Source organism: Mustela nigripes, chromosome 2, assembly GCF_022355385.1.
Source record: "Mustela nigripes isolate SB6536 chromosome 2, MUSNIG.SB6536, whole genome shotgun sequence".
Lineage (NCBI taxonomy): Eukaryota > Metazoa > Chordata > Mammalia > Carnivora > Mustelidae > Mustela > Mustela nigripes.
In genome coordinates this window covers 147,250,963-147,267,854 of record NC_081558.1, presented here as the reverse complement: position 1 = coordinate 147,267,854, position 16,892 = coordinate 147,250,963, and the positions used below count along the sequence as shown (strand labels likewise).

The window sequence follows — 16,892 nt, the reverse complement described above, 5'->3', positions numbered from 1 at the left end:
CCTTTTGTTTGTATCACTCAGTCTCGCATTCTGAGGTACTTGGCAGCTCCAAATTATGAGCCTTTTTTCCAGCAAGAACTGTTTTCTTTCTTGTCTGCAGGCACTCAGGTTTCAGCTTTCTCTACATTGCTAAGAGAGTTGCTAGGGATCTATCTGCTTTACATGTTCCCATAATGTACTGATATCACTTACTCTCATCCTACTCATATTATTTTTGGGGTGTACCCACTTTGTTTTTATGCCTCCCTTTATATTTTAGCTGGACTTTTGGAGAAAGTAGACAGGAATCCATGTGTTTGATCTACTATATTTGACTAGGTATCTGTTAAGCTGCATTAAGCCTCAATTTTGCCATCAATAAAATGAGAATATTAACAGTACCTATCTCATGATATGTTTGATGAATTAAAGGAGCAAAGCATTAAAATTGTTAGTATATTGCCTAACATAATAAGCAGCAACTGAATATTTATTATTATTACAGTTATAAAACAAATATACACATAACCTTTATATGCAAAAAATAATTCACAAGAAAATGTGTTCCATTCTCTTTATTTTATGTTAAAAATTCCATAAGAATAGAAATGTTGCCTGTTCTGTTTATTGATTACTACCTATTTCTAATTAAATTGGATTGAATTTTTCATACTTGCATTAAAGAACTTACTAATTAAATAAAACATCTTTGTAGTTAAAATCATGCATTTCACAGATGAAGACATGTAGGTCTACTGTGCTGAAATCATCAAAGTGTGAACTTAGCGAACCCATTGTCATTGATATATAGTTATGACTTCCCTGTCCCCCATCCCAACAAATAATTATCTCTTTGTTTTGGTTATACACAATGATATTTTTGTAATCATTTCCTATGGACAAACTATTGGTGTGACTAAGATGATTTAGGGGAAAGGGGGGTGAGTGAGACTTTAAAATGGATTTATAAATATTTCTAATATTTCTAATTGTCAAACTTCTGTTAACCAAAATCTGAGGGACTTCCATATGTTACCTGAAAAAACCGTCATCACTACAGACAACATAAAGTCCAAGTGATCAACATATTAGAGGTCTATTCTTTAAAAACTATCATTGTGGTGGCGCCTGGGTGGTTCAGTGGGTTAAAGCCTCTGCCTTCGGCTCAGGTCATGATCCCAGGGTCCTGGGCTCAAGCCCCATATCAGGCTCTCTGCTCAGCAGGGAGACTGCTTCCTCCTCTCTCTCTCTCTACTTGTCTCTCTGCCTACTTGTGATCTCTGCCTGTCAAATAAATAAATAAATAAATCTTTTTTAAAAAATAAATAAATAAAATGAAATAAAAACTATCATTGGGCGCCTGGGTGGCTCAGTCGTTAGGCTTTTGCCTTCAGCTCAGGTCATGATCCCAGGGTCCTAGTATCAAACCCCACCTCTGGTGCCCTGCTCAGCAGGAAGCCTGATTCTCCCTCTCTCACTCCCCCTGCTGGTTCCCTCTCTTGTTGTCTCTCTGTCAAGTACATAAATAAAATCTTTAAAAATAAAATAGAAAATAAAATAAAATAAAAACTGTATCATCAGGGTGAACCTCGTCACTAAGAATAAATTTAATAGTGTCTGGACATTCTATAAAAAAAGAAAGCAGCTAATCATTTTATCACTAAAGGACCTCCCTGGTCCATGTTGCTGCAAGTACCCCTCCTTCTCTGCCCTGTCTGGCATTTCGCCTGTATCCTTCATCACACTTGCCAACTCAGAGTATTTACTTCCTCACACATGGGTTGTATTTTGCTTTGAAACAGGGCTGTACCTGATTCATATTTGTATTCCCCAAAGCCTTGAAAATTGCAGGCATGCCGTAAGTATCTGAAGAATGAATGAGTGCCTTTACTATTTTCCCCCTTTCTGTCGTAATATAAATACCCAATTCATTGTTTTCTTTTTCTAACCAGTATTTCAATAATGGATATATACTTATTTTACTTACTATACTGAGATTAATAAAACAGGGTATCAACTTTTCTTATATAATTGTATACCACAGCCCACTCTATAAACTATTACAGTTGAACATCTTGTTTTTAATTGCTTCACTCTTTTGCATCATTATACCTGAATCTCCACTTCTCCACCTCTTTTTGATTCAGATGTTAGGAAGCTGGTGTTAAGTTTACTAGCATGTGCTATCAGTTTGGGAAGAGTGACTGTTGAACATGGTACTTTTTCAGACCGCTGAAAGATGTTCAATTGAGCCATAATGGTTTTTCCTGTCAAACTGTAAAGTTTCATCGTAAATGAAACATCGTGTTAGTTTTCTGTCTCATATTGTGACCTACTGTGAATATCATCAGAATTTATCTGAAAACTGACCTTTAAAAAATATTTAAAAACTAGTGTGATGTATTATCAGATTTGAAATAAAAATAATAATGTGATAAGAACAAAATGTTTTCTATAGGAGTACCTCTTCCATCAGAAGTCAAAAGGAAAACAAGAGGCAACTTACAGACAAGAAAGCTAGAAAACTGTAACTAGTCAATAAAACCTTTTCTGATTTTTTTTAATGTACATTATTTTTTGAAAGAGAGAGAGAGAGTGCACGAGAGGGCAGGTGTCAGGGGTGAACAGAGGAACAGGGAGAGAGAGAATCTTAAGCAGTCTCCATACCCAGCATGGAGCCCAAAACCAGCTTTGTCTTGGGGACCCTAAGGTCACGGACTTGAGAAGAAATTGAGTCAGGCACTTAACCAACTGAGCCATCAAGGTGCCCCCAAACCATTTTTGATTAAAAAAAAAAAAAAAGTATTTACTAGTATTTTGCAAAGTCAGTCAATCTAGACTGGAAATCACTAACAACATGGTGTCACATTGGTTTCTTCAGAAAATATTCATTTTTATAACAACTGTTCACTATCATATATTTGTCATTTCTCCAAAGTGTTTAATTATGGAATTTTTTATTTTTTATTTATTTATTTTTAAAGATTTTACTTATTTATTTGACAGAGAGAGAGATCACAAGTAGGCAGAGAGTCAGGCAGAGAGAGAGAGAAGCAGGCTCACTGCTGAGCAAAGAGCCTGACACGGGGCTCGATCCCAGGACACTGAGATCATTACCTGAGCTGAAGGCAGCGGCTTAATCCACTGAGCCACCCAGGTGCCCCTGGAATTTTTTAAAGACAACAAATGTTTTGAGGACTAAACAAAGTTTTATTTGAGGTCATGTAAATTTGTTTAAACATATGCTTGCTTTCCTGTTGTGTAGACAACTAGGTCTTGGTATAACTCTACCAATCTCACATATATGATCATCTAATTGATTGCTTCATAGAGCTAGAAATTCCAAAAATTCAGTACAGAATTGTCTGTTGGATGAAATCTGAAAGAATAAACATATTTGAAGACATGTTTTTTTAAATTAACACTATTTCTTATATTTTTAAAATAATATTTTCCCAGGTACATGTCTCCAAGGCCTGAGGGCTAACATTTGCTGAATTTCATGATGGGGGTGCGACTCTAAAGGCTGAGGTGAAAATTTGGCTTTTTGTCTTTGATCATCGTCAAGACGGTCCAAACTAATATTGTCCCCTTCTTGTCAGTTGTTGCTGAGACTTTCATATTTCCCTCTATAAAAGGAATCCATGTGTCTTTTTGCTGCATCATTTGAAGAAAGTTTGGTTTTGGTCATATTGCAGTGTGAAGAGGTTGTCACTGAAATTGAGACATAGATTTAACATTTCCATGAGTCATCTCAAGGCTCTGCTAATACAATTTCACATCATGGATGGTCTCACTAATCTTCTTGTACACTTAAGCAATAAAATATTTTCCATTCAGAAGGATTATTAAAAGGAGGATAAAAAAAAAGGTAGGATAATGCCATAATGATTCTTCACACGAGCTAAGCACAATATGAATGATCAATATTCAATAACAACAAAAACATTTGTTAAGTTCTTCCATGGAAAGTTTCAGGAATATGACAGTTTATCTGTGATCATTCGCCAGCATAAGACTAAATGTTCCTGGGGCGCCTGGGTGGCTCAGTGGGTTAAGCCGCTGCCTTCGGCTCAGGTCATGATCTCAGGGTCCTGGGACCGAGTCCTGCATCGGGCTCTCTGCTCAGCAGGGAGCCTGCTTCCCTCTCTCTCTGCCTGCCTCTCTGCCTACTTGTGATTTCTCTCTGTCAAATAAATAAATAAAATCTTAAAAAAAAAAAAAAGACTAAATGTTCCTGGAAAACTTTCTTCCCTATTCCTGTAATAGTTTGTAAAGTTTTTCACTTCTTTCCTAAGATCTTCCATACAATCTCAATTTTTTAAAAAGATTTTATTTATTTGACAGAGAGAGAGTGAGCACAGGCAGGTAGAGGGGCAGAGGGAAAGGGAGAAGCAGGCTCCCCACTGAGCAGGGAATCTGTATGAAAGTCTCAATCCCAGGACCCTGACCCTGACCCTGACCCATGACCTGAGCTGAAGGTAGATGCTTAGCTGGTTGAGCCACCCAGACACTCCTACAATCTCAGTCTTAAAAAAAAAACATTTGTCTTCTGCTTAATAGAAAAAGTGGAAGCCATCAGTATAAATGGTATGAACTACCTTCCCTCTCTATTCCCATTGCTGACTCTTGATCTTGGACTTCCCAGCCTTCAAAACTGAGAGAAATAAATATTTGCTGGTTAAGTCACCCAGTCTAACATATTTTGTTAAGGCAGCCTCAACTGCCTAGGACAGGTCCCAAAGGTGTTTTGTTTGTGTGGGTTGTATTCACTGATATTTACCATAACCAAAATCAAAACAGACTTTTAATAGTACTTATTTAATTTTATTTAATTGATTCTTATTTAAATAATATTTAATTTTGTATATTTTATTTATTTAATTTGCTTATTCATTATATGTTGTAGTCACTATGTGTTAACATATTTTTATGAAAAATATATTTCCATAGGAAGAATGGTAAATTTTAAAAATATTTTCTTAATAGAAAAAAGCTGGATTCTCTTATCTACTACATTCAACTGGTTGTAATGTTTTGGTTTTTGGTTGAAGTATATGAATAATACCTAGTATCATACAAATATGTAGACAGAAAAAGACAAGATTATTGTAATAGACTTTTTAGATAATTGTGGATATTCTTCTTTGATGCCACATCAAAATTTGCATTTGAAAGATTAGTTGCAAAGTGAATCATGTCAATGAAGTTTTGGCATTCTGTTACATTAAAATTCACTGGTTTATTTTGCACTTTGAATGGATCTTTCGCTTCTGTATGATGTTTTAACACTGTGCATTAAAAATGTGAAATATATTGGTTCATTGAATTATGCAGTTCTTCCAAATACACATAATAGAAGTAAAAAAAGTCAAATAAACTCAATATTACTGTGAAAATAGTTTTGACTATTTCTAGACAGTATGATCTAGTGGTTAAGAGGAACAGGATCTGGTTTTAAACTCCTGACTGACTCCTGGGTATGATTATCATCCGTACTGGGGGAAATCTGTGCATCCATTTATTATAGGACTAATAAAAATACCTTCATCATTAGGACTGCTGTTATACTGAAGTGGCATAACAGGTGTAACTACTGGTGCACAGTCAACAACCAAGAATGACAGTTCTTTTTATATTTCTTTCGGTTCCTAATTTCATCCTGTGCTTCCAGCTAGTATCTGTGTTCTATACTTTGACTTCATTTCCTCTTCTTATCTCTGATATTCAAGGTATATGTGACCCAGGTCAAGGCTGAAAAAATTTTTCAGAGATTAGAATCTTCAGCTAAATCCAAACTGGAAGGCAAGGAGACAGGTGAGGGCATGTTTTCTAAAGAGAGAGAAGATTTCTAGAATTTTAAGAGGTATAGAAAATGAGTCCTTAAATCCCAGGGATCCAAAATTTGCACAGTGAAGGATATAATTTATCAAGGATATTTCCTTATTAAGGAAAGGGTATGATTTTTAAGAGGAGTTGCTATTCCTAGAGCCTCCTATAACAGGAAGTAGAACTTCTCCTTCAGGCTGCTTGAGTCGTTAAAACATTTGGGAAAAGCATTATGTCAGCCTAAAATCCAGGATTTGCATTCAGCTCCTGGACCATGGAAAAATAGCTGACTTCAGCTCTTTGTCAGAAGTCTGACTCAAGTTGGGTTCAAGTTTCCTGCTTTGGTTAACTATCTCTGTGTAACAAATTACCCCAAATGGCATCATAGTTTAAAACAACCATTTTATTAAACTCACAGATTCTACCATCAGTAATTCAGACAAGACATAGTATGAAAGGCATGATTCTGCTTCTCCATGTCTGGGGCCTCAGCTGGGAAGATGCAAAACCCTCCAGAGCTGAGATCATCTGAAGTCTCATTCACTCTCATTGCTGGGCTCAGCAAACCTAAACATGGTCTAGCCATGGGGCTGAGGATAACTTAAAACATGGTAGCTTCAAGATAGTCAGAAGTTACACAGTGGTTTAGGGCTCCAAATGTGAGTATTCCAGAAAACAAATTAGAAACTGCATCGCCTTTCATTACCCAGCTGCATAAGTCACATAGTTTCACATAGTATCATTCAACCAAATTAAATTGGTTGAAACAAGGTCACAAAACATATATAGTAGGATGGAAATGCTTCACATGCATGCTCACACAAACACACAGATGTGCATGTGTGCATATATACACACACATACACTCACTCACTCATTCACTGAAATTGTGAAATTCTCACTCCCATACATGCAGATAACAACACTGAAAGAAACACATCAAAATGTAAACTCTAGTTCCTTCTGGGTGGTGAGTGATTTTATTTTCTTTATTTCTACTTTATTTTCCCATTTTCCTTGCCAAGCTTTCTCTTTCAATCTCTTCATGCCAAGCTCTGCTACCAAAGAAAACATGATCCTTCTCAAGCTCAGACAAGCCAAGCCCCAAATTATCCAAGTCTACTTCTGACTCACTGGACTCTGAAGCCTTTTGTTTTTTCTCCTATTCATTCTTTATCACTGGGTCTACGCTCACAGGGTGAGACAATTCTTTACCTTAAGCTCCAGAGAACAGTTTCATTGTCTGGAACTCTGGTAGTTTAAAATGTGGCCACAACATTCTTTGACATTACCCCTCTCCTCTTGAATATAGGCCCTCAAATCAAGGTTTACTTCTCATTGTCATCTTTCTCTGAAAAGATTTATAGTTCAGCTTTATTCGCTTCTACTGAGTCAGCCAAGTTAACCTTGATCGAGTTCCCTGGTGCCTAGGTTTCTGTGCCCGGTGCCAGTAATCTGCTGCTGAGTTTTTGTTGTTATTGTTGTTTTTCAAGTATTTACCAATTTGAAGAAGACTTCCCAACCTAGAAATGAATAAAGTCACTAACTACTCCTGTCTATAATAAATGTAAAGGTCTAGGCTCAGATACAAGAAATCTTCTGCCCGGGGCGCCTGGGTGGCTCAGTGGGTTAGGCCGCTGCCTTCAGCTCAGGTCATGATCTCAGGGTCCTGGGATCAAGTCCCGCATCGGGCTCTCTGCTCAGCGGGGAGCCTGCTTCCTCCTCTCTCTCTGCCTGCCTTTCTGTCTACTTGTAATCTCTCTCTGTCAAATAAATAAATAAATAATCTTTAAAAAAAAAAAGAAATCTTTTGCCCTATAAACAAGCCCTTGTTATCATTTATTAATGTGCCATTCCTGATACAACAGCAAAGAAGATAAGAAGTTCTACCAACAACCATCACTCCTCCCTTCCAGAAACTATTGACAGAGCCTCAGGTCGACCATTGACCAACTGGGGTGTCCTTGTTTTCTCTTTGTAACAAATGTCCAAAACCATACAGTAAACACCTATCTCCTCGACCAGTAATCATCTACTAGCAATCAGTTGTTCTGAGATGGAAATGAGTCCAACTAACATCTCCCAGGTTCCCAGGCCTACTTCTGAGACATCTGTTGGTTTCCTAACCATAGCCGCCAGATAGGGCTAGCCAGAAAAGCCCTCTCAAAAAAAAAAAAAAAAAAAAAAATTGGTGAAGAGAAAATTATTCTTGGATTTATATCCCAAGAAAATCGCCAGAAATTAAATATTTCTTGCTAAAGGCTTAGAAGACCATAAGAGCAGGGAGTCAAGCTGAATATATATAATTTGATGTATTCTTTTTTAATTTTTAAGATTTTATTTATTTATTTGTCAGAGAGAGAGCACAGCAGGCAGAGTGGCAGGCAGCAGAGAGAGAATCAGGCTCCCTGCTGGACAAGGAGCCTGATGTGGGACTCAATCCCAGGACCCTGGGATCATGACCTGAGCCAAAGGCATGGCTTAACCGACTGAGCCACCCAGGCATCCCAATTTGCTGTATTCTTAAAGAAAAATCTTCTTTTTTTGTCTTATGGTTAATGGATATTTCTGAATAAATAATAAACTTCCTTCAAAGTAGCCATCAGGGCTAGGGACACAATTATTCTAATGATGCTATTCTAATCCATACCTTTTAAAATTCCTCTTTTAAAATTATCTTTATAGAGGCCATGTTATTTTGCCTATATTCAATGCCTCTAGTTAATATTTATTTAGTCCCTGCTCCTTGCTAGGCACCGTTACACACAATGAAGATATAGTGGTAAACATGAAGCACAAAATCCCTGCCTTCTCTGAAACTATTATAAACAAATAAGCAAATAATATTTCTGATGGTGTTAAGTGCTGACAAGAAGGAGAAAGTGAAACTCTCATCAAAGCCATCTATGAAAAACCCACAGCGAATATCATTCTTAATGGAAAAAAACTGAGAGTTTTTTTCCCTAAGGTCAGAAACACGGCAGGGGTGTCCACTATCACCACTGCTATTCAACATAGTACTAGAAGTCCTAGCCTCAGCAATCAGACAACAAAAAGAAATAAAAGGCATCTGAATCAGCAAAGAAGTCAAACTCTCACTCTTGGCAGATGATATGATACTTTATATGGAAAACCCAAAAGACTCCACTCCAAAACTGCTAGAACTCATACAGGAGGAGTTCAGTGAAGTGTCAGGATATAAAATCAATGCACAGAAATCAGGTGCATTTCTATACACTAACAGCAAGACAGAAGAAAGAGAAATTAAGGAGTTGATCCCATTTATAATTGCACCCCAAACCACAAGATACCTTGGAATAAACCTAACCAAATAGGCAAATAATCTGTACTCAGAAAACGCTAAAGTACTCAAGAAAAAAGTTGTGGAAGACAAAAAGAAATGGAAAAACCTTCCATGCTTATGTACTGGAAGAACAAATATTGTGAAAATGTCTATGCTACCTAAAGCAATCTACACATTTAACACAATCCTTATCAAAATACCAACAATTTTTTTTCAAAGAAATGGAACAAATAATCACAAAATTTATATGGAACCAGAAAAGACCCTGAATAGCCAAAGGAATGTTAAAAAAAGAAAGCAAAGTTGGTGGCATCACAATTCCAGACTTCCAGCTCTATTACAAGGCTGTAATCATCAAGACAGTATGGTACTGGCACAAAAACAGACACATACATCAATGGAACAGAATACAAGGCCCAGAAATAGACCCTCACCTCTGTGGTCAACTAATCTTTGACAAAGCAGGAAAGAATGTCCAAGAAAAAAGTCTCTTTAACAAAGGGTGTTGGGAAAATTGGACAGCTGCATGCAGAAGAATGAAACTGGACTACTTCCTTACACCACACACAAAAATAGCCTCACAATGGACGAAAGACCTCAATGTGAGACAGGAACCCATCAAAATCCTTGAGGAGAACACAGGCAGCAATCTCTTCAACTTCAGTGGCAGCGACTTCTTCCTAGAAACATTGCCAAAGGCAAGGGAAGCAAGGCAAAAACGAACTGTTGCAACTTCACCAAGATCAAAAGCTTTTCCACAGCAAAAAAAAAAAAAAAAAAAAAAAAAAAAAATCAACAAAACCAAAAGACCACTAACGGAATGGGAGAAGATATTTGCAAATGACGTATCAAATAAAGGGCTGGTATCCAAAATCTCTAAAGAACTTATCAAACTCAACACCCAAAGAACAAATAATTCAATCAAGAAATGGGCAGAAGACATGAACAGATATTTCTGCAAAGAAGATACCTAGATGGCCAACAGACACAAGGAAAAGTACTCAACATCGCTTAGCATCAGGGAAATACAAATCAAACCCACCATGAGATACCACCTTACACCAGTCAGAATGGCTAAAATTAACAAGTCAGGAAATACCAGATGTTGATGAGGATGTAGAGAAAGGGGAACCCTCCTCTACTGTTGGTGGGAATGCAAGCTGGTGCAATCACTCTGGAAAACAGCATGGAGGTTCCTCAAAAAAGTTGAAAATAGAGCTACCCTATGACCCAGCAATCGCACTACTGGGTGTTTACCCTATAGATAACAAATGTAGTGATCCAGAGGGGCATGGACATCCGAATGTTTATAGCAGCAATGTCCATAATAGCCAAACTATGAAAAGAACCTAGATGTCCATCAACAGATGAATGGATAAAGAAGATATGGTATATGTATATGTGTGTATAAATATATATGTGTGTATATAAATATATATAAATATATATATATATATATATATATATATATATATATATATATATATGGAATACTATCCAGCCATCAAAAGAAATGAAATCTTGCCATTTGCAACGATGTGGATGGAACTAGAGGGTATTATGCTAAGCGAAATAAGTCAATCAGAGAAAGGCAATTATCATATGATCTCACTGATGTGAGGAATTTGAGAGGCAGAGCAGGTGGTTGTGAGGGGTAGGGAAGGAGAAAAAGAAACAAGATGGGATCGAGAGGGAGACAAAACATAAGAGACTCAATCTCACAAAACAAATTGAGGGTTGCTGGGGGGTGGGGGGTAGGGATAGGGTGGCTGGGTCATGGACATTGAGGAGGGTATGTGCTATGGTGAATGCTGTGAAATGTATAAGCCTGATGATTCACAGACCTGTATCCCTGGGGCAAATAATATATGTTAATAAAATAAATAAAATAAAATAAAATAAAGAAGGAGAGAGTGATTTGGGAGACTGGAAATATTTTAGACAGAGGGGTCAAGGCATGCCTTTCCGAGCAGGTGAAATGTGAAGAAAAGGAATAAGCTTCCTTAGGATCTGGGAAGAATGATCTAGGGCCCTGAGAGAAAACTGATATTGCTTTGTAGCATATGGAAAGCTACTGGAGGATTTTCAGAAGGGTGTAACTTAATTTGGTTAATCTTTGAAAATGGATTTGAGATAAGTGGGTAAGTGTGGTGAGCTGTTCAACTGAGTCATAGAATTTATGGTACAGACTGAATTTTGTAGCTGGGGAGTCATTTTAAAATATGATTTCCAAAACTATTGTTAGCAACAGAGGGCGACCTTAGAAGATTCTCCACACTAACCCCACCCTAAGTCCTTATGAAGAATCAATATCTTGTTAACAATGAATATGTATATAAGGGCAGTTAAGTTTGTAAAGAATGTGTCTAAGAATTGAACATATGAATTATATAAAGATAGATAACAGAGGTACTTAATTTTTTTTTAGGAGGGTTAAATATGCTGTTTGATTTTTTTTTCTTTAAAGATTCATTTATTTCAAGAGAGCACACACACGAGCAGAGGGAGGGGCAGAGGGAGAAAAGCTCAAGCTGACTCCCCGTTGAGCACTGAGGCTACTAGGGGCTTGATCTCACAACTGTGAGATCATGACCTAACCTGAAACCAAGAGTCAGATGCTCAACCAACTGAACCACCAAGGCCCCCTTATGCTGTTTAATTTTTTAAAAAAAATTTCATGAAAACTGTTATAGTAGACTTGAATCTACAACTTATCTAAATAAACACATATTCAAAATTAGAAGAGCCTAACATAATGCAGTCTCTTTGAACCCTAAAAACAGAATTTGGTCTGGTTCATAAGGGGAACTTATATTAAATAGCTAATCTCTCTATACATATGGAAATATGACATCCATACACATATTTTTTCCATTTCACTTACTTTACCACTCAGACTTTGGGAATCTTCCCGTAAGTTGTCTATGACTCATCCTTGTGTCAGATGACTTAATGCTTCCATCTAACCAAGAGACGGGAACATGATTATTTAAGAAATCCACCATTCCCACTCAGGATGCCAGGAGCCTCTATGGGGGCTAATCTTGTGGCTTGGCACTTTTCATCTTTTCTTTTTCCTTAGAAAATCAGTGCTTACAGTTGGCCTGCTAACTGGCATTTCTTTTATCCCTTGAGGGTATTTCTGGGTCAGTATGCTTTGATAGTGTATAAAAGACTATAGAAGAGCCCAGCTAGATTTCTTTGTGCAGAGCAAAACAAACCCTGTTCCTCCTCTTCCTTCTTTTCTTTTCCTAGTAAAACTGCTAATGTTTGGAGTAGTCCATTCCTAGCCACACAATTATCTCATTGGAATTTTCACAAAAACACTTATCAAAAAAGAAAAAAACACTTATCAAAACAAGCCAGGCACTGTGGTTTCAATTTTACAGATGGAAAAGTGGAGACGCACAAGAGCTTCATTTCAAGCCTCAGGTCACTTAATTATCAAGGGCAGCTGCTAAGCTCCAAGCAAAGTCTGGGCCCCAGAATGTCTTGTACACTCTTTCTGAAATACGTCTCTCCAGAAAACATCTAATACTTGCTGGAGACTTGCTTCCCCACCCCCAACTGAATATTGGACACGGATACAGTGTAAGCCTTCATTGTTCCTGTATACTTGTTATCTATAGTGGTGATTTTTGTGGTTAATAACCAATTCTAGGCATTAGAGTTCTCAAGTTGGTACAGAAAATAGTACTTTTTGATCTTTTTCAATAAACCATTTACTGAAGGAGAGTCTGTGGTTTATGTTTGAAACTGGCACTGAAACCAGCAGTTAGAAGATACATTTACCTAAATTTCTAGTTTAACACTGACAGGATATACCCCGAAGGTTACATTTCCACATCTTTTTTCCTTTAAGAAAAAAGAAGGTCTTAAGAGCACACACACACACACACACACACACACACACGGCAATCCAACTCTACATTTCCTTGGTTTAGAATCTTCTCTGTCTGGGTCAGAAAAAAAGATGATCAAAATCTTAAAGTAGGTTGCTTTAGTTGGCTAGAAGGAAAGATTAGGGTGGAATGAGAGAGAGAAGAGCGGGGCCGGGAGTTACTTGCTTATTCATTGAGCTGGGCAGGGGAAATTGGCAAAGGAATTGAGCCAGTTATAAAATCCAGGAATACTGGGGAAGAGAAAGAAGGAATGACAACTTGTAGATTGTTTTACTGGGCATTTGCAAGGGGATCACTCTTCGCATCTTCCTTAAGTATTCAGTCTTCTTCTTCTTCTCCTTTTTTTTTTTTTTTTAAAGAATTTAATTTTTTATTTGAGAGAGAGAGCATGAGCGGGGGAGGGACAGAGGGAGAAGCAGACTCCCTGCTAAGCAAGGAGCCCAGTGAAGACTCTGGATCCCAGGACCCTGGAATCATGACCCAGGCCCAAGGCAGCCACTTAACCGACAGAGCCACCCAGGGACACCAAGTAGTCAATCTTCTTAAAGCTCCTTTACATACAGAGAAGTCTATAGTATCCTTCAGTGATTTTTGGAGTACTGTTTTTACTTTGCTTGTAGGGTTGCCAGATTTCATAAGTAAAAATATAGGTAGCCCAATTAAATGTGATTTTCTTACAAGCAATGAATAATTTTTTATGGGTGCAAGTCAAACATTGTATGGGATGATCTTCTACGAAAAATTAATATTTGCAATTTGAATTTAACCAGGCATCCTGTATTTCACCTAAAAACTCGATTCATTTGGCTAAGCTATAGATAAAACAACAAAGCTTATTTTATCAGCTTGCTTACAAATTGGAAAGAAGTTTCCAAGAGGTTTCTGGGGAGTAACAGCTGTTTCCAAACTTAGCTGCGCCTTGCAACCATCTGAGGAACTCCAGATTCTGGTGATTTTGCTCTGAAATATAATCAGGGCATGAGATTTTTCAAAGCACTCTAGGTGACACTAATGTGCGCCGGTGAGGACTTGGTGACTGATGTCCAATGGTTCTTATCCTGCACTACACCCAACAAAGACCTAAGAAGAGACTTTTGGAAAGTACCCATACCCAGATCTGACCCCAGAGCAAATAAATCAGGGTGGGGGGGTTAAGGGAAGTGGGATGGGTCCCCTACGTTGAGATTTAGGAAAATCTCCCAATGAATGCTGTTCCTTCAAAAGTCAGAAAGTCCTAAATTAGAGACTAAAATATGGCATGCGAGAGAGTGCAACTATAGGAAACAGCTAAAAGTTGATGTTTAATATTTTACATTATAAAATTAATATTTATTATAATAAATTCAAGCAATAAAGAAGTATGTAAAATAAAGATGACTCACCCAATTCCACTTTCCAGAGGTATCCACTGTCAAAGCCTTGATCTGGTTTTCTTGGGCCAAGCATAAAGGGAGGAGGAGAGGACCAATGAGAAACAAACGATAAGTGTCAATTACTTCACTTTTAATGGACTAGAACTTTGTCATGTCACCACTTCAGGGAAATGCTGTGTTTCTTCCAGGCTTCACTGTGAATCTCTGAAATTGGGTGCTATATAGCATAAGGGGAGAAGGGGAAGAGAGATAGGGGAGGACCAGACAACCTCTACCACAATTATATTCCCGTCTGGACATCCCCCATGTAATGGCAGTGGCCTTAGCACTCCTGGCTGTTCCATCCTCTCATGCACTGGCCTCAGAGAGTAGGAATGACTAACCCAGCCACTGAGTTGGAAAAAGGAACTGGGCCAAAGTGTCTCAGACCACTCTTTTTGTGTCTCTTTGGGGAGGCAACTTATCTTGGAGAAGGCACACATTTCTAGCTCCTCTTTGCGGTATGTTTTATAGGGTCAAGCTTCTACCAGGGATCACTCTTTTTCTAGCTCTGCCTGAGACAGAGAGGGTAATTTGATTCTACACCATTCTGTAAAACTTTGCTGCAGAGAACACCACATGTCCTTAAAATAGCCTTATCAGAATAAAAATACTTTGTATTTCCTTTCTGTGTCTGTCTCGCAAGTGGTTTCATTCACAAAGTAATCTCTCAAAACACCAGCAATATATAGTTTCCCTTTGAAAGTTATAGAACTATCAGTAAAGAAAACAGTGTAAGTTCTTCCTGATTTTCATGTCGAGGCAGGTCCCATGACCACATCTCAAACCAGTGGCATGAACATGTCATAAACAGAAAATCACAAAACCAAATAGAATGGAGAGAGATATGCAAACATATGAAATGCAGAGAAAAACAGAAAATTTTTACTAGTAGAGAAAATAATAGCAAAGCAATTGAAGGGAATAGAATAGACACTGAAATCTGCCAGGTATATAGCTGACTGTCAACTTGTATGCCTGATTCCTTAATAAAATATTCCCCATCAAACCATGTCATCTGTATGCCACCTGTCAGGACAACATGAAGCTAAATTAGGTCCCATCTAGGCAAGCATTGTGCTCAATTTCCCATTAGCTGTATTAGGTTTCCTTACTTAGAATAATGGCCTCATTGTCTTTGCTGGACTGACACTCCTTTCGAACTGACAATAACAGTTCTTCAAAGCAGGGAAATCTAGCAAACAAATAATAGCCTTTTACACGTCCACAAATAAATATGCATATACACGTCCATCATTGTATCAATGGATGAATGGATGAATACATAAACTTCTATGTTCCCCATGATGTAAACAATTTAAATATTTCTGTTGCTGTTGTACGACGGTAATTTAGTTTCCTTTCTATAGTTAGACTGTGAAATCACTCTGGTTTATTGAGGTAGACTATAAGTATGTGCTTTAAACCGCGTTGGAACATTAGAACATAGAGGGCAGCGGCCGCCAGATCCGTACCATGGTTCCAAGCCCGAGGCTCGCGCCGCTCCGGCAGCTCCTGGTGCTGGGACTGGAGCGGGCGCTCCTGGGCACCTCCACCCAAGAGCAGGTGCCAGGCACCAGCCCAGCCCTCGGGACAGCTCCTGGAGTGCAGACTTACGCAAGTTCACGGACTGCACGTCATGCCCTCCCGGCGACTTCACAGTGCCTTCTGCCTGGGCTTCGCCGCAGCCCTTCCAGCTTCCTGTGGAGTTATTCTTAAGAAAATACATTGCAAGCCTTAAGGAGTAACTGTGCAAGCAGCTGAAACGTAAGCCGCATTCCTGTTCTCGGGCTATTGAACGCAATGGCCGGGTTGGGGCAGGCTCCCACCGTCTCCATGGCACACGATGCCCAGGGACGGGGCATAAGTTAGGAGCTATGAAAGGATGTGACCCTCAGTCCCTCCTTTCTGCACCTGGAGACTGCTAGCCCAAACATCCTGCTCCTCCCTTATCCCAAGACTAACTCCCTGCGTTCCTACGCGTAGGGGAGAATGCAAACCTGCTTTAAGATATTTGCCGTCCTGTGTACTCCTTTGCCACGCTTTGAGGCATCTGTCCTTGCTTCTTCTCTCTCTCTCTCTCTCTCTCACACACACACACACACACACCCCTATGTGCAGGATTCAGCTGCTGCTGCTCTCGATCGCAGAAGCAGCGTTGCACGGCGGCTCGGATTGGTGTAGGAGAACTTTCAGTGCGCGACTACACTCCCATCTCGCTGCTGTGGCCCATCTTGTGGGGGCAGGGCGTGGGGTGGGGAGGTAAGCCTAGCCCTCCCGCTGGGTGGGACTGCTTTCTGGCTTCTTGGTCAGCAGCTGGTGCTGCAGGAAAGGGAAGTTTACTACTCCCATCCAGGAGGCCGGCGGGAGTGCCTTCCAGAAAGGACAGGGACAGTCCGGCGCGCCGGCCAGCAGGAGGCCCCACCCACTCATCATTCCTTCTTTCATCAGGAGCCAGCCCCTGCC

General features: G+C 39.0%; 1 pseudogene; it reads left to right on the top strand.

The window, feature by feature from the left end:
• The first annotated feature begins 15,902 nt into the window (after positions 1–15,902).
• Positions 15,903–16,187, top strand: LOC132010162 (tumor necrosis factor receptor superfamily member 12A-like; annotated as a pseudogene).
• Positions 16,188–16,892: the final 705 nt, after the last annotated feature.